Below are 15,585 nucleotides of genomic sequence, written 5' to 3' on the forward strand. Positions count from 1 at the left end.
GCAGGCAGTGAATTCAAAATTAAAATGTTGGCTCTTTAGCCTTTAGGGATATTTTAGGACCTTAGGCGTTCAAACCTATTATCTCACACGACCATGGACAAACCCCAGTCCCAGGCCCAGACTTCAAACTTTAAAAAGTCAAATATCGATAAGAAAAATACCCCTCAAATTTCAAAAATTCTCAAAATACCCCCAATATTCTATAGTCTTTGACATTGGTTTTTGAAGGGCAATAGAATGGCTAACCCTTCGAATGATAGATTAGACAAATGTTCTTCCTTCGAAGTTGAAGGGCAACTTCAATTCGATCCCTTCAAGTGCAAGGTTTTCCACCAATCGACCCTTCTTACGCAAGGTTGACAACCGCTTGAAGGGCAGAAGGGCGTCAAAAACTATCGCTGTGCATGAGCCAGTGACAAGAGAGGCTAGATGTGTCCAATTGACATGGTTGGGCTGCTACTGACTTGGGCAAGTGGCAAGGCAGTGGATATGTACTATGGATCATGAGTGTATGGCCCTCAGAAGGCAATCAGTTGTGTGTGTGTGTTTCCATTGCATTAACTACAGGCATTGTGTGTACCTCTCTAAGTGCAGGAAGACGCCCTTTGATAGCACAAACACATCATGGTAGGGATTTTGTGCAACTAACAAGCTGGAGGATCCGAGCTGTTTCTGAGGGTGCACCCATATTGCCAGAGCAAATAAATATTTCTGCTAACAGCAGACCACACTTTGGCTCTAATTCTGCAGCTTGGGAGGTACTTCAAAGCTAATATGTAGGGCAAGCACAAATACAAGATGAATTTAAAAGTGCACGAAATGGCCCTTCAATTGATAATTAGCTTCAACTGTGTGCGCACTTTGCTTTTGCAGGTGATGGTCAACCCTCAGGACTAAGTGGCACGGGCATGGGAGGGTGGGATCTACGACCGAGGGATTGTGGGCCGTACATGTGGAATGCGGGTACCCTAGATTACTTTTGTAAAAAGTAAACTAGGGTACCCGAGTTTTGAAAGTAAACTAGGGTACCCACGTGGGTTTTGAACCCGTGACCTCACCCATGAGAGGCGCACACCCTAACCACTACGCCATGCACGCGTTGTGAAACGTGGGGACCCTAATTTACTTATAACATGTATGCACAAGAGCGGCAACCAAAAGTAATCTAGGGTACCCTAGTTTACTTTTTATAATTAAAAAGTAAACTAAGGTACCTTAGATTACTTTCGGCGCCGCCATTGAGATCTACAGTCCACAATGGCCTCTCCGTAGATCCCACCCTCCCATGCCCGTGCCACTTAGTCCTGAGGACAAACAACCGAGCTCAAGGGGGTGTGGAAAGGATGAGGCGAGCAGATGGCGGTCATTGCAGGGTACATGGGGCCTAGGCAAGTAGGCACCTCTCCGTGCGGTTGATGAGGTAGACATTTTAGTGAGTGTGTGTGTGTATGGGGTCTAGGCCAGTAGTGGGTAGGTAGCGTGATTGGTGAGGAGACGAGAGAGGTTGCGAGGGCTCAGGGTATCCGAGTCATCCAACTCACAAGCCAAGTAATGAGGGCGTGTGAATACGCATGAATCGTTAAGAAGCCGTCTGTCTTAAGCTTGGCAGATCCTTGTCAGGGGCACAAGTGTGTGTTGAATGAGGCATCTCTTGACAAAATGGGTTGGATAAGAGAGAGCGATTCCAGGAGGTGGGTTTGTGTGTGTGGTGCGCGTGCCGAGCCAGCGAAGTATGCAGGCTGGAGGGGACGGGCATGTAGGCATTAGTTTGTGTGTGTGTAATTGAAACCAAATTAGCTCGCAAGTGGCCGAGAACGACAACTATTGAGGCAGGTGGTGTGCCAATAAGAGGGACGTAGGTGTGGGGTCTCATCACAATCAGGAGCAGCGACTAGTTGGTGGCCGTTGATACCTGGCATTGATTTTATATCCTTCTCATCTTCGAAAAATGTCTTTCTTAGGGAGTGCTCCCACCCGGAGTTATATGCACATGGGGTCTAACAAAGAGACTCATCGAAGGAGTAAATGTCACAGATTAATATTAACGTCGCCCTTAAATCATCCTAAGCTCCTAAGTTCGAAGCAAATATTGGTTCTCTTTGCACACATACAAGACTAATATTTTCACGATTTAGACCAAAAATTTGTGCATAACAACATGTAATCTCTCATCTGAACCCCACTTTGATTGGAATTTGTGTGTGCATAATTCCCATTTCCATTTCAAAATTGAATTGATTCACAATCAATTGGTGGTACTAGTTCAATTAATGCATATATCATGTCCGAATCTCTCCATTCCTCTTGATCCAATTGCAATTTTGTAAGCACAAGGTTTATATGTACACTCACCATACAATGAACAACCTAATGAGAATTTAAGCCATATCTTGTCAAAATATAGAAAAATTCATTAATTCGTTCACCATACTATTCCAGAAGATCATTGACACACACTCTGACTTTGAAAGAATTTGCACACAAATTTGGTTTTCACTTCATCAATGAAACATTGCATGCTCACAAGATGAGTGATCTAATTGTCCTTGGCCATTGCAAACCCAACTATCAACCATCACAAGATTCATTGCTATTATCATTCAAACCCCCTTGGATTTGTCATCTTGATTTGTGAGGTTACACATATTAATGCATTTTTTCCATGTTCATCAAATTGATGAATTATCATGGTAATGCACTAAAAATCTACACAATTGAGTAATCTATATCAACTCTCAAAGTAAATTGTGAGATACACATCAATTATTTGGCCAAATTAATCATCATAATTGGTAACAAATATCAATTATTCATTCACAATTGGATTGTACATACCATTGATTGGCACATACACCCAAATTTAGGCCAAAATTTTATGCAAAAATTACATCAATTTCACATTGCAATGCTCAAATTTCAAACTCAATCAAGCATAAGTGAATGCATGCATGCTTAATTTCTAAAAAATTAGCACTATTTTTACTCAATCAAGCAATGCACACACTCAAAAATTAATCACAAATGATCAAATTTGGCTCAATTGGCAATGCATTTAAGCTTACAATTAATGATTGCACACACTTTTTATGAACATTTCACAATCAAAAATCATTTAGGTGCCCTAATTGACCATCAATCATAGAAAATCAAATGGCCTTGGATGGGCACAAACACTCAATTTTTGCCCAATTTTTTGGCAATTAGACTTATCCAATGATTGAATTAGCTTAACATACACATCAATTACATGATTGCATACTCATATACCATCAATTCCATCACTTTATATGGATGCACACAATCAAGATTAGGTGCACACACACTTGAATTTTTTGACAGTTTTTTTCCCTCTTTGGTGCATTACACACACAATGATTTTCATGTCTTGATGAGAATTAAGCATTATTTTGATACACACAAAGTTCATTAGTCAAAATTTGACCATCAATTTCATTCCAAGTGAATCAACTTAGGTGCAAAAAGTAAGTCAATTAAGTTACACATAATTGGCACACATTGAACTACATTAATCAATCAAGAACTACATTGAACTACATTAATCAATCAAGAATTGACATGAGCAAGTGAGTGCACTTACATTATAATCACTCTCTAAGCTATTCCTTTGTTCCACACAAAGACGCATCATTGTACACGCAAGTGTGTGCTCCATCAAATCGGTTCCAAAATTGACCATTATAGGCCAAAACTCAAACACTCAAATCATCAAATTAGGCATAAATTAGCGCAATTAACTTGATTATAGTGATGATTCCACCTCTAAAAAGGGGATTTAATATACATTACACTTCAATTCTTAGTGGTTAGGTTAGCAAAGTTAGTCAAAATTAGAAGAAATTAGCATGAAATTAGTACAACTAGCATGGAAATGAAGCAAAATTAGCAAGGGTTAGTATGAAATTAGTGAAATTGGGGGTGGAATTGGAGGTTTGGGGTATTCATAACTCAATATTAGCATCAATTTATTGCACAAAAATCATGAAATCAAACCAAAATTGAGTTACTCACACTAAAAAACCGAGAAATTAGTAATGAAATTACTCTATTCTAAACATCCTACACTCACTAGCTTAGGTTATCGATCCCCGACAACGGCACCAAATGTTGGGGGTCCCATAATTGCAATAGCTCCAATGAACAACAAAACTATCAATCCGGAGGGATGGGCTACCCGGCTAAGGTATGGAAACACTCACACAATTAGTGAGCTAATCATGGCAACACCAATGGTTAACTCTATGAGGTGAGCTTCTTGGCCTATGGAGGAGCTAAGCCACAATGAAGGGCAATCTCCACATTCACTTCTCTTCACCTCTAATCAACCCAATCACACACACTATGATTGCAAGACGCACACAACACTAATCTTAACATGCAACACACTATTCACAAGCTCACACACATAGATCTATCGAGCACCACTCTCCAATCAAACCTACATGCAAATACAAGCAAAAGAGGGCAATCACACAAGATTAGAGAGGGATTTACCACTAATTAGTTAAGATCTAGTTGATCTAAGCATCATAGGCAATCATAAGAAGCATGAGAGAGGCATAGTGAAAGAGAATGAATCATTGATTAGTGTTAATCAAGTCTCATGAGCAAGGAGAAGCTCAAGGACTCCATAGCTACACACCTCAAGAGATCTCACCAAAGAGTGCTCTCAACCAATGAGCTTGAAAACCCTAATTTCTTTTACACACTGCCTTATATACCTAGGGTAAAAATAAGCAATGTATGGGTGCCAAGGCCTTTAGGGTTCCACCACTTACTGAATCTGCTACCTAGGAACACTAACAGACCTGTCCTTTATAGCTTGGAACTCCCATTGAGCCCGTAACACAATAAAATATTACAATGGCTTGAAATAAATCAAGAATTTACAATACGTGACCATTTTGGGAAAACATGAAAAATATGTAACTCCAATCTTTACTGCTTCTTTGTATTCATCCTCGATGTGCATCCGTATGTCTTCGGTCTTTAGCAGCTTCTGTTAACTGCCGTTGACTCAGTTAACAATCATCCAATTTTCTACGCTCTATTTGTGGAACCAAAGCATATGTCAAACAACCAAAAACACGCATGTGCTCAATAGAAGGCTTTCTATCATCCATGCTTCATATGGATTAATAGCCTGCAACTCTTTTGTAGGACACATGTTTAGTACGTAAGTGGTACACATGATGGCCTCAAGCCAAAAAGAATGTGGCAAAGCTTGAATTTTGACCATACATCTTGTCATTTTCGTAAGTGGCATGTTCTTCCTCTTAGCAACACCATTTTGTTGAGGTGTATAAGGCACTAGATAGAAATGCATTAAATTCATGAGACATATACTCCCCCCCCATGACTAGATAGAAATGCATTAAATTCATGAGACATATACTCCCCCCCTCGATCGAAACGGAGGGTGTCCATAGTATGTTTTGAGACATTTTCAGCCATAGCCAAAAATTGTTTGAAGCACATAAATACTTTGGATTTTTCTTTAAGCGGAAATACCCATGCATGCTTGGAGTAATCATCAATGCAAGTCACGAAGTAAAGGTAATTGCCCAAGGATGGAGTTTGCATAGGCCCACAAACATCACTATGCACAAGCTGCAACTTGCATGTGACCCTAACTGAACCATCCTTTGGAAACTTTGAACACTGCATCTTACCTAAATATAGCCTTCACAAACATGTTGACAGGTGCTTCAAGAGGCGGAAAATAAGCAACTATATCAGATATTTGCAAAAGCAATAAACTGGAAAAATTCAGATGATCAAAACGTGCAGATACAGACAAAAGATTCTTTTTGATCCCAGGTACATAAAATGCATCAACAAGTGTAAAAGAACTTCCATTTACAGTAATAAGCACAATTTTTCCAACTCCTTGAACCAGATAAGTGGCATTGTTGGCACAAGTGACTGAATTTCCATGTGGGACAGACTCGAGAGAGATGAACAAATCACAATGTGAGGTAATGTGCTTTGCAGCACCACTGTCAAAATACCACACATGTAAATATGCAGCAACTGACATGCGTGCATCATGGACATCAGGATTATAGGAACACTCTGCACTATAATCCCATTTTGCATCAACATCAGCATCATAGTCCTTTCACAAAAGACTCAACAATAGCTTCATTTGTAGTGGATCCAACATTTGCAGTGGAACCACCCTCTTTATTGTTTGCCTCTTTGGCCTTCAACTTAGGAGACTGCTTGATGGAGTGATCATTAACTTTACAATAATGGAAATGCATCTTCTTTTTTCCCTTCTCACCAAAATTTCCAGACGAATTGCTACCAACAAAAGCATTAGGAACATGTGATTTTCCACTCACAGACGAACCATAAGAAGTGGTTGCATTGTTGTTACCACCCTTTCTTTGAGTAGCAATAAAAGTTTATTCAACTGCACGCTATCTAGTCCTATTTTTTTGGAAAGTGACTCTTGCAACAACAATGTGAATAATGCATCAAACTTGACAACTTTAGGATCTCCTTGGGTCATTAGTCTCCAAGTACTAGCAAAAGTATGGTAAGAATCTAGCAAGGCATCAAGAATAGTCTGCACAAGGGAACTCTCTAAAATGATTTTATCTACAGAAATAAGTTGCTCATTGATATCCTTGACACCAACAAGGAAAGTGTCCATGTTATCTTCCTCATGCATAATCTTTGATTCCAGTTCTTTACGCAACAATGCAATTTTAGCCTCATTGCAACTTTCACAAAGACCAGCAAGAATATCCCAAGCCTGTTCTATAGATTTTGATGAACAAATGTGAGGACTAATGGTGCATTTCATAGACAACACAATCAATGCAGACGGAGGTCTGTAGCATAACTTTTTGGTACTAACATAATGTCAATATGCAAGGAAATGACTCACGATGGGGCACGGAGACTCAATGAGACAGTCAATATCACTAAAGTGAGCCTAAAGGACTATTCATACATTTACAATAGCAAATCAACCACTTCCTAGCTAGAAAATCACTCTATGTCCAATCTCACCGCTCTAGTCATCACGCCTTTTCAGTATCCAAACGAATTCGGAATGCAATGAAACTTAAGTAGATGTGTTACAATGCCTAAAGGCATATTCCTACCAATTTATGCAGTCATCTAGGAAGGTACATAAGGGTGTGTGCAAGATCAGGTGTACCCAGTTTTGGCAGTTAGGTGGAAAGTGTGACACTCAAGGTGTTCAACACATTTGTCTACACCTCATATGTTGGCATCGCCAATTAGGACTAAGATGCTATAATATACTCTTGGAGAATGAAAAAATACCAATTTTTAATCTTTGATAAATTTTTGACCCTAAGATGTACACTAAGGATAATCCAAAGATTGCACCTAAGTAAAATGGATAAAAGATCATCTCATGAAGCCTTACTGCACACAATATTTTTTTAACGGGCTCCTTGTACCACAAACTATAATATATATCAAAATAATAATTATTTTATTAATTTCTAGAAGAGTTGGATTTCATTTATTGTTATTCTATGTAAATTTTCCAAGGAAGATCTATCAAAATTCAATCGTTAGAGTATGATTTTTCTCATCTCACCACATTCCACATAACTATATCTATCAAATGACCGTAAGATCTTGAGGAATTAGCCTTACGTCTATAGATATCTTGTGTAGAAATAGTGATGTAAAAATTGCTGAAATTTTTCACAAAGATAATTACTAATAATTTGAAGAAATGAGCAAAAAAACTCCAATAATTTCAAATATTCTCTTTAAGCATATGCAAGATTCATGTGCAAGTTTATTTCAAAATTAAGTAAGTGATAAGAGACTTATATAAGATTCTATACTAAGATCACAATGCTGTGAGAGGGGCATGACAGGTCAAACAAAGAGATTCCTTACACATAGAAAGTACTATTTTCTTTAGTTTGTAAAAAAATTGATGTTTTTGCTATGTTAGTACTTATGCCTTTTATGTGGCCACCAATTCTTGGCTCTTAGATATGAGTATAGCTAGGGTGTCATGCAATAACATTTGCATAGAAAGATTTCTTTTTTGCAGTCTAAAGCTGCATAAACTGCCAAAACTGGGTACACTTGATCTTGCATACACCCATAAACCACAATTCATCACAAGAAATGTATGGAAAACTGAAATAGAACTACACGAAAAGGTTCCCTTCAAGCTTAGAAACACTCTTCCAAGGTCAAAACATAAAAAAATAACCATTCAAGACCTCAAATCAATGCAATTAGCTCACAGACAAGATGTCCCAAACTACAACAGAATTGAGAATGATTACACTTAGATTAAAGAGCAAGAGAAAAGGAACACAATCTGCTATTCGGAATCCAATTCTGATTACTAGACAAGGAGAAAGATTGATTACAATATGCAGTAGCAATGAGCTCTCAGTTGACGTCCAATAATTCCAAGATAATGATGATGTGTCTTACAAAACTAAGGGTTTTGACTTTAAAACTTGGGACCCTTTCCCACGGCCATTCAGCCACTTACATGGTTTGTAGGCTCAAAGAGACTAAGAGGGAATGATAGACTATATTACAATTTGAGAATCATCAATAGCAAAATTACACACCTTCTTTTGGAAAAATGATCGAGTACAAGAAAGTTTGGTGTGTATCCGGCTTTTAAGTGACATTCCATTGTATCCACCAAACATTCCCCCCTTCTTATTCATTGCATGTCTTCGTGCAATATTCTTTTGACTGCCACCTTTAATAGTTGATCAGCCTCTTTTCCAACGTCCCAGTGAGTCGCCTGAATTTTTCTGCCCTTGCCTTGATCTCTATCTTTGTTGCCAGCTTTCTAAAAGGATTATTGCTAGGAGTGTTCTGATAAGTGATATTCCAAGCTGATAAATCTTTGTTCATGGGATTAAATATGGAGGAGTCGACTTCAAAGAATTGTGTCATGAATGCCTCCTTAAAGGTTTGCAAGTAGTGGCTGGGCAAAAACATGACTCTCGCATACAATCCCATGATGATTTTTTTGCTGGGAACCTTTGTTTCCATATTCTAGCATAGTCCTCTTGTGCCTTCCACAAAGACCTGCCAAGGATGCTCTATTGCTTCTATATCATTGATTTTTGTTATGTAGGTGATTAACATCTTTGCAATTTTCACAAGCATCTGGCATGCAAGATCTGGTATTTCTTTCATCGTGTTGATGACTCCTCTGAGCGTGTGAATCATATATTTTTTTGAAGGGAGGATGTTACTGCTTCGCTTGGTTATGACCAGGTAGTTTAAAATTACTCGTCACCTTCTTTTCCATGAAGAAAATCTTTCCCAGGATTGCCGTCTGTTAATGGGACAATATGTGGGGTCAATTTGGAGATGCTGGGAAGAATTTCTATAATAGGTTTCATCGGTGGGGCATTTCTCAAACCATTTACTTTGCTGGGTTGGTTGATTGTTGATAATCGTCTATACCTGTCTGGTAGTGATAGAAACATCCCTGTAATCTCCTTTTGGGTTGGGCTCGAGGGCAGGTAGAATTTTTCTTTTCCATAAAAGATCCTCCTGCCTCATTAGTGGGAGTGCAATCATTTCATGCCCGGGATTTTTTACCACCTTGTCAAGAGTGATCATGAGGAGGGCAGCTGACTCCAACACCTTGAGCTCATATTGCAAATATTCTTTGTGTGAAATGTCTTTGACTTTTGAGATCCACCGTGAAATTTCATCCTTTGCAGTGTTAGAGATTGATGTCATTGTTGGATCTTCAAATTCATGCACTACCGTTTTTGTGCTTGTACCTGGCATATCTGCATGGTGAGTTTTGAGAGTGAACTATCCCTGTCCTTCTGTTTTTGTGATTTCTACAGGGACTATCTGTATTGGCTTCATCTAGGTAGCCCTCTTAGCAATCAATTCTTCCTTTGCCTTTGTCAGTTGCTTCCTTAGATTTTCAATCTCTTTGTCTTTAGCTTTTTGCAAGGCTCTGTGCCCGATTGTCATGATTTTCCTGTCGTACTGCTCTTGAGCCAGGGCATCCTTTGGATCTTGGACCTCTTTTGTCAGCGAGGTCGGTTTAGCTGATGTGCTTGCAAAAGTTGGCGTTTATTGTTTTAAGGCTAAAAGCAGTTTCAAAGTCTTGTTGACCACTAAAATAAGACTCTTGCAGCTTCTCATTATGTTCCTTATCCCTAGCTAGCTCTTCTTCTAGCCTCTGTTGCTCAACTTGCAGATTTGTGTTTGACTCGTTAAATGCTTGGACTTATTTGTATTAATACGCAACATTTTCTTGTTCTCCCTATAATTTTGATTGGAGTTGTAGTTGTAGTTTTTGCAACTCCTCTATTTTGGCTTGTAGCTTCAATGTATTTTCAGCCGCTTTTGTTGCCTCCTTTTTTGTGTCCTCCAACTCTAATTCTCGTAGGCTGTAGAGTGCTCTTTGGCATTGAAACTGGAGCTTGATCTGGTCTAAATGCGCATCAATGTCAAAGGACCTAATCATTTGTGCTCCTTCCTCTACCACCGCCTGGTTGCTTCCTTGTCCTTCGTAAAAAGTACATGCTTCATTCTTTGTTTTTTTGTCTGTTATTTATACTTCACAAGAAGCCAGAATTGTAGTGATCTTTGGTTGTGCTGCCTTTGTTTTCTAAACTGTCTGCTTTGGTGACAACACTTTTACTGTCGTTCGTTCAAGAGGGTCCATGGTGTTTTCTCTTTTTTCTCTTTCAGCCTGTGAAAGTAATTTTTCTTTTGGTTATGGAAGGTTTTCTTCTTGATTGTCAAGGTTGTCCAAATCACCTTCCTCTTCTTGGCCTTCTGCTTTCTCCCTTGCCTTGGGAGATTCATTTGATGACTCAAGATCATCGATGCGTGGATGTTTTGACTCCTCTCTTTCTCTTTGCTCCATTTTGCGCTTAAGTTCATTCTGAATATGTTGTCGCATTTTGCTGGCAATGTTCAGATTCTTCGATGTCTCCTTTCTTCTATGGTGTTTGATTCTCTCCAATTCTCTTTCATCATCTGCTTCCGTTCCTAGACTCTTCTTTTCCTCATGCATTTGTTGGTGAATTCTTCCCCTCTGTGCGTGTGCTTCTTCAATTGTCCTTCATGCTTTTGTGATAGGGATTGCTTTTGCCGCCCGGTTTGGTCTTTTCTTCAATCTTGTGTGTCTAATTGTAAATTCACTTTCGTGTTCCTCACTAACGATTGATGCTCTCAAGGAGTCTCTCTGTCCTTTGACCTAGCTTCTTTGTTGTTTGGCACATCTGATTTTGCCTTCTTGTTGTTAGTGTCTTGTTTCCTTGAGCTTTGCCTTGTTTGCTTGATCTCTAGTTGTGGCCTTGTAGATGGTCCGACTATTGGCTCTATTGCTCTTTTAGATTTGTGGATCAGATCCAGTTGAGCTTCAACCGGTGGTAATGCATCAACCATACCTAATGCTTGGTAAGAAATTTGAGTCAACATTGGTCTAGAATTCATATAAGACTTACTCTTTTGGCTTTCCTTGATGATTGCTTCCACTATATTGTCAAAGAGGTAGTTGCCAAAATTGCAGCCGACCACCCTTCTTTTTGCCGATCACATTGCCATCACCACTGCCATGTGAAAAAGTGGTTCCGTGTAGCGTGGTGGCTTTTGTACTTTGAAATGTTGCGATATGAGTCGTAGCAACAATTCTGTCTCTAAGTAGATCAAGTCTTGATAGGTTAACTTGTGTCCTCTTTGCTTTAGAAATTCTTTGTCATTATCTATTGCCTTGGTTTTTTGCAATAGATTGTGTGTTCCTTGTTGTAGGTGGAGAGCATCATTGATTATCTTTGCGGTGATTTTAACCTTGAGAGTATCTCAAGGTTATCACAATCTATTGCCTTGGTTTTTTGCAATAGATTGTGTGTTCCTTGTTGTAGGTGGAGAGCATCATTGATTATCTCTGCGGTGATTTTAACCTTGAGAGTATCTCTGTCTTTGTCGGTGAGGGTGGATTCCCCATTGTACTATATAGAGCTGATAAGTTCATGGGCTCTTCTCAAGTTTGTTCCCCATGGAGGTAGTCGTAAAAAATGTCTAGTTGTAGACATCTCGGCCCTTCAAGCACTTCAGGCCTTTGGTGTAGCGTCCACAATTCCCTTGGAGAAAGGGTGGCCTTTACTAAAACTCCATCCACTGCTTGGAACTTCCCAATGAATATGTTTGCAGGGATTGTTACTAACACTTGTTTAGTGATGTGAGCTTTCTCATTTGAGGAGATATTGGTGATCTCGTATAGAGCCACTTCCCACTCCCTTTGTGCTTTTCTACGGGGCATCTTGAGGCCACTTTTAGATTGAAAGTAGGGTTAAGCAAAAGACCAAAAACTGTCGAAAAGTTGGGAAAAAAGGAAAACTTTGACCATAAATTGAAAAATGAGCATAAGTTTGTTAAAAATACCCCAAAAGTGACCAAATTTCACCAGTGCACCTAAGATTACTATAGTCATATAGGCATGAGGTCGCAGATAAAATCTAGCTCTGAGGTACATGGATCGCAATCCATGTTGGGAAACATTTTTAAGAACTGATGATACCATCTAGTAGGGCTCATCGGAGTGATGCCTTGGTCCAAAAATTTTGAGATTTGGACCACTGGTTAGGATCTTAGGTCAATTCTTGGAAATTTTCTTCAGACTTAGAGAATTTGGGCATTTTGTTTTGGATTTTGGGATACAAATGAACTTATATTTTATGGCTAGGCTTTGTTTGATGTTCTGAGCCAATTGAAGAGATTTGTCTCTGATTGGGCAAAAAGGTACATGGATCGCGATCCATGTTGGGAAGGCTTTTGGGGCAACCTTTTGCACACATGTTCCTATAGGTCTTCCTAGCACAGGGATGAAGATTTTTCAAGTTTGGACTTGTTTTTCCTATGTTTACTCAATTTTCTAGTTTATGGTCGTGTTTGTCCCGTCTTGACCATATTTGTTTTTTGGATCCACTTTTGAGCACTTCCTTTGATTGACCTCTGATAGTTCATTGACTCATGATGATATATGCTTGAAAACCACTGTTTTGCCCAACTCCTTGCCAAATTTCATCAGTTTTTGATTTCATTTGAAAATGAAAATTGGTGTGGACAGTTTGCACCACTTTGTAGGTATCCCTTCGCTATGCTTTGCCCCTAAATAGACCTTTGGTGTTGCTTCTTCTTGAACCTTGGGTTTGCTCACTTTCGGATTCCCCTAGACTGCTTTTGAATAATATCATGGGAAGTTCCCAATGCTTCTCTAGTTAGTGGGTTAGTTCTATGCTCCCATTTTAGCCCTATTCCATAGTGTTTCTCTTGAAATACGACCATTCTAGCCTTGATTAATTCAAAAATGACCCTTCACATATTGAAAGTACCAAATCATTAGGTTTTCATGATTTTAAGACCCCTTTTGTGAATATTTTGCCTGGTTAGTTATCTTTTTGCATCCTCCAACCAATGACTAACTTCTGCTCTGATTTTTTCATCAAGGTACATGGATCATGATCCATGTTGGGAAGGATTTTGCAATTCCAATTGGTGGAGTTTGTTGTTGAGCTTGTGGGGATCTCACTGTGCAAAATTTTTGATTTTAGGGTTTGGGAAACATGGATCAAGATCCATGTTCCAACCCCTTTTGCAACTGTTTTTACATGGGTTGATTCTGCCAGCTGTCAGGTGTCTACAGAAGAAAGGATTTTGGTTTTGGGCAAGGTTTGAACTCCCCCATTAGCTTTGACAACTTGCAAAATTTCCATCTTGGATTTGACCTAATCTACTGTTGGTATTTCTGGTGTAGTGTGGAGCATAAACAAGTGTTCTTGTAGGGTTAATAATCATACTTGTCAAATTTGGTGGAGTAAGAGCTACTGAGGTGGTCGCAGCAGCAGATAGAAACACATCAGGAATCTCGAGGCTTCTCTCTCTCTCTCTCTCTCTCTCTCTCTCTCTCTCTCTCTCTCTCTCTCTCTCTCTCTCTCTCTCTCTCTCTCTCTAAGAATGCAAATGAGCTTATTTTGCCCTAGTTTGACAAATGTTCTCTACCTACTCGAAATGCCCCATTCATACAAACCTCCATTGATCATATCTTCTTGTTCATATCACCTGCAGTTTGAACCGTTCTTCATTCTGATATTTGATTAAAAAATGGCCTTTAATCTGCACTTTTGATCCTTTAGAAGTTGGCTCAAAATCCATCCTATGCCAAACTTTTTCATTTTTGCCATGTTCAAAGCCCTTGCTTTGAAGATTCGGCGTTTTCTCTCAGAAGTCAACTCCGACTTTCTTGGCTTGACTTCTTAATTTTTGTTGATTATTTATCCTTTTTAGATTTTTAGTGCTAAAAATAAAAAGAAACTACCCTCCATTATTATTAATTGGCCAAAATTATTGCAATCACTCATACATACATATTCTTAGCCCGACATCTTTTTTTTCGTGAATGGTGTCAATATGGCTCATGTTTATGCCTGCTAAGAGCTAAAAAAACTCTAAAAAACTGATAAAAGAAAATAATTGTTAGCGGGTCTCCACGACGGACGTCTGCAGCATAGCTTTTTGGTACTAATATAATCTCAATACTCAGGGAAGTGACTCAGATGGGGCACAGAGACTCTTTGAGATCGTCAATTTGAAGAAGTGAACCTTAACAAGCAAACACACCAACTCAACAAGCAAACCAACACTCAATGATCAGGGAAATCTGCCTATGTCCTTTCTCACATCTCTAGGTCATCACGCCATTTCAGTACTCGAACGGACTCTAAATGCAACAAAACTTTAGGAGGAGGTCTAGGACACCTAGGGGCACTATCCTACCAAGTCTAATTGCAATCCAAAATGGTACCAAAATCATGATCCATCATGAAAAAGGTCCCAAAAATTGCAATATCCACAAAGGTTGCCCTATGGTCTAAGAACACTCTCCTATGGTCAAAACGACTAAAAACAGCGATTTAGGCACTCAAACATGAAGATTATGCTCACTAATGCGTAGTCGCAAATCTCAAAAAAAGAGCAAAGAGAGAGGAACACAATGCACATTTCAAAATTGAAAATGGATTACCCAATCATTAGAAAAATCAATTACAAGTTAGAGTAGCTTCGTAGCTCGCGCATACATACAACAGAGCTCTTTTCTTCTCTAAAAATAAGCCTCCTTTCACATTAAGGTTATTGACATTTATACCTAGGGCATTCTAAATGGCCAGTGGCCGGTTCACATGGACCTTTACAAATATCAGTACAACATTACAACTCAAGGAATCTATCCACTACTCTGGAATTAAGATTTACACAGAGTATTATTACACTAACTCGGCAAAACAATAAACTACAATTATAGTGTCCGGCTACGTGTCCGACCAATTGGGTGTCCGTTTGATTTGTCCTCAAACATTCCCCCATTCCTAATTCATGCCGTCCCTTGACACAACCTTGTGCAGTCTTGTCATAGGGTTGTCTTCAAGGTTGTACTTCAGCTTGGGAAGTGCGTTGTCTTTGATGACCCTCCGGCCCTCCTTGATGAGTGATTCATATATGCCATGTTGTTGATATGTTACTTGAGCTTTGATTATCGAGACAACTTTTCTT

Source organism: Adiantum capillus-veneris, chromosome 1 (assembly GCF_014529385.1).
Source record: "Adiantum capillus-veneris isolate H3 chromosome 1, ASM1452938v2, whole genome shotgun sequence".
Classification (NCBI taxonomy): Eukaryota; Viridiplantae; Streptophyta; class Polypodiopsida; order Polypodiales; family Pteridaceae; genus Adiantum; species Adiantum capillus-veneris.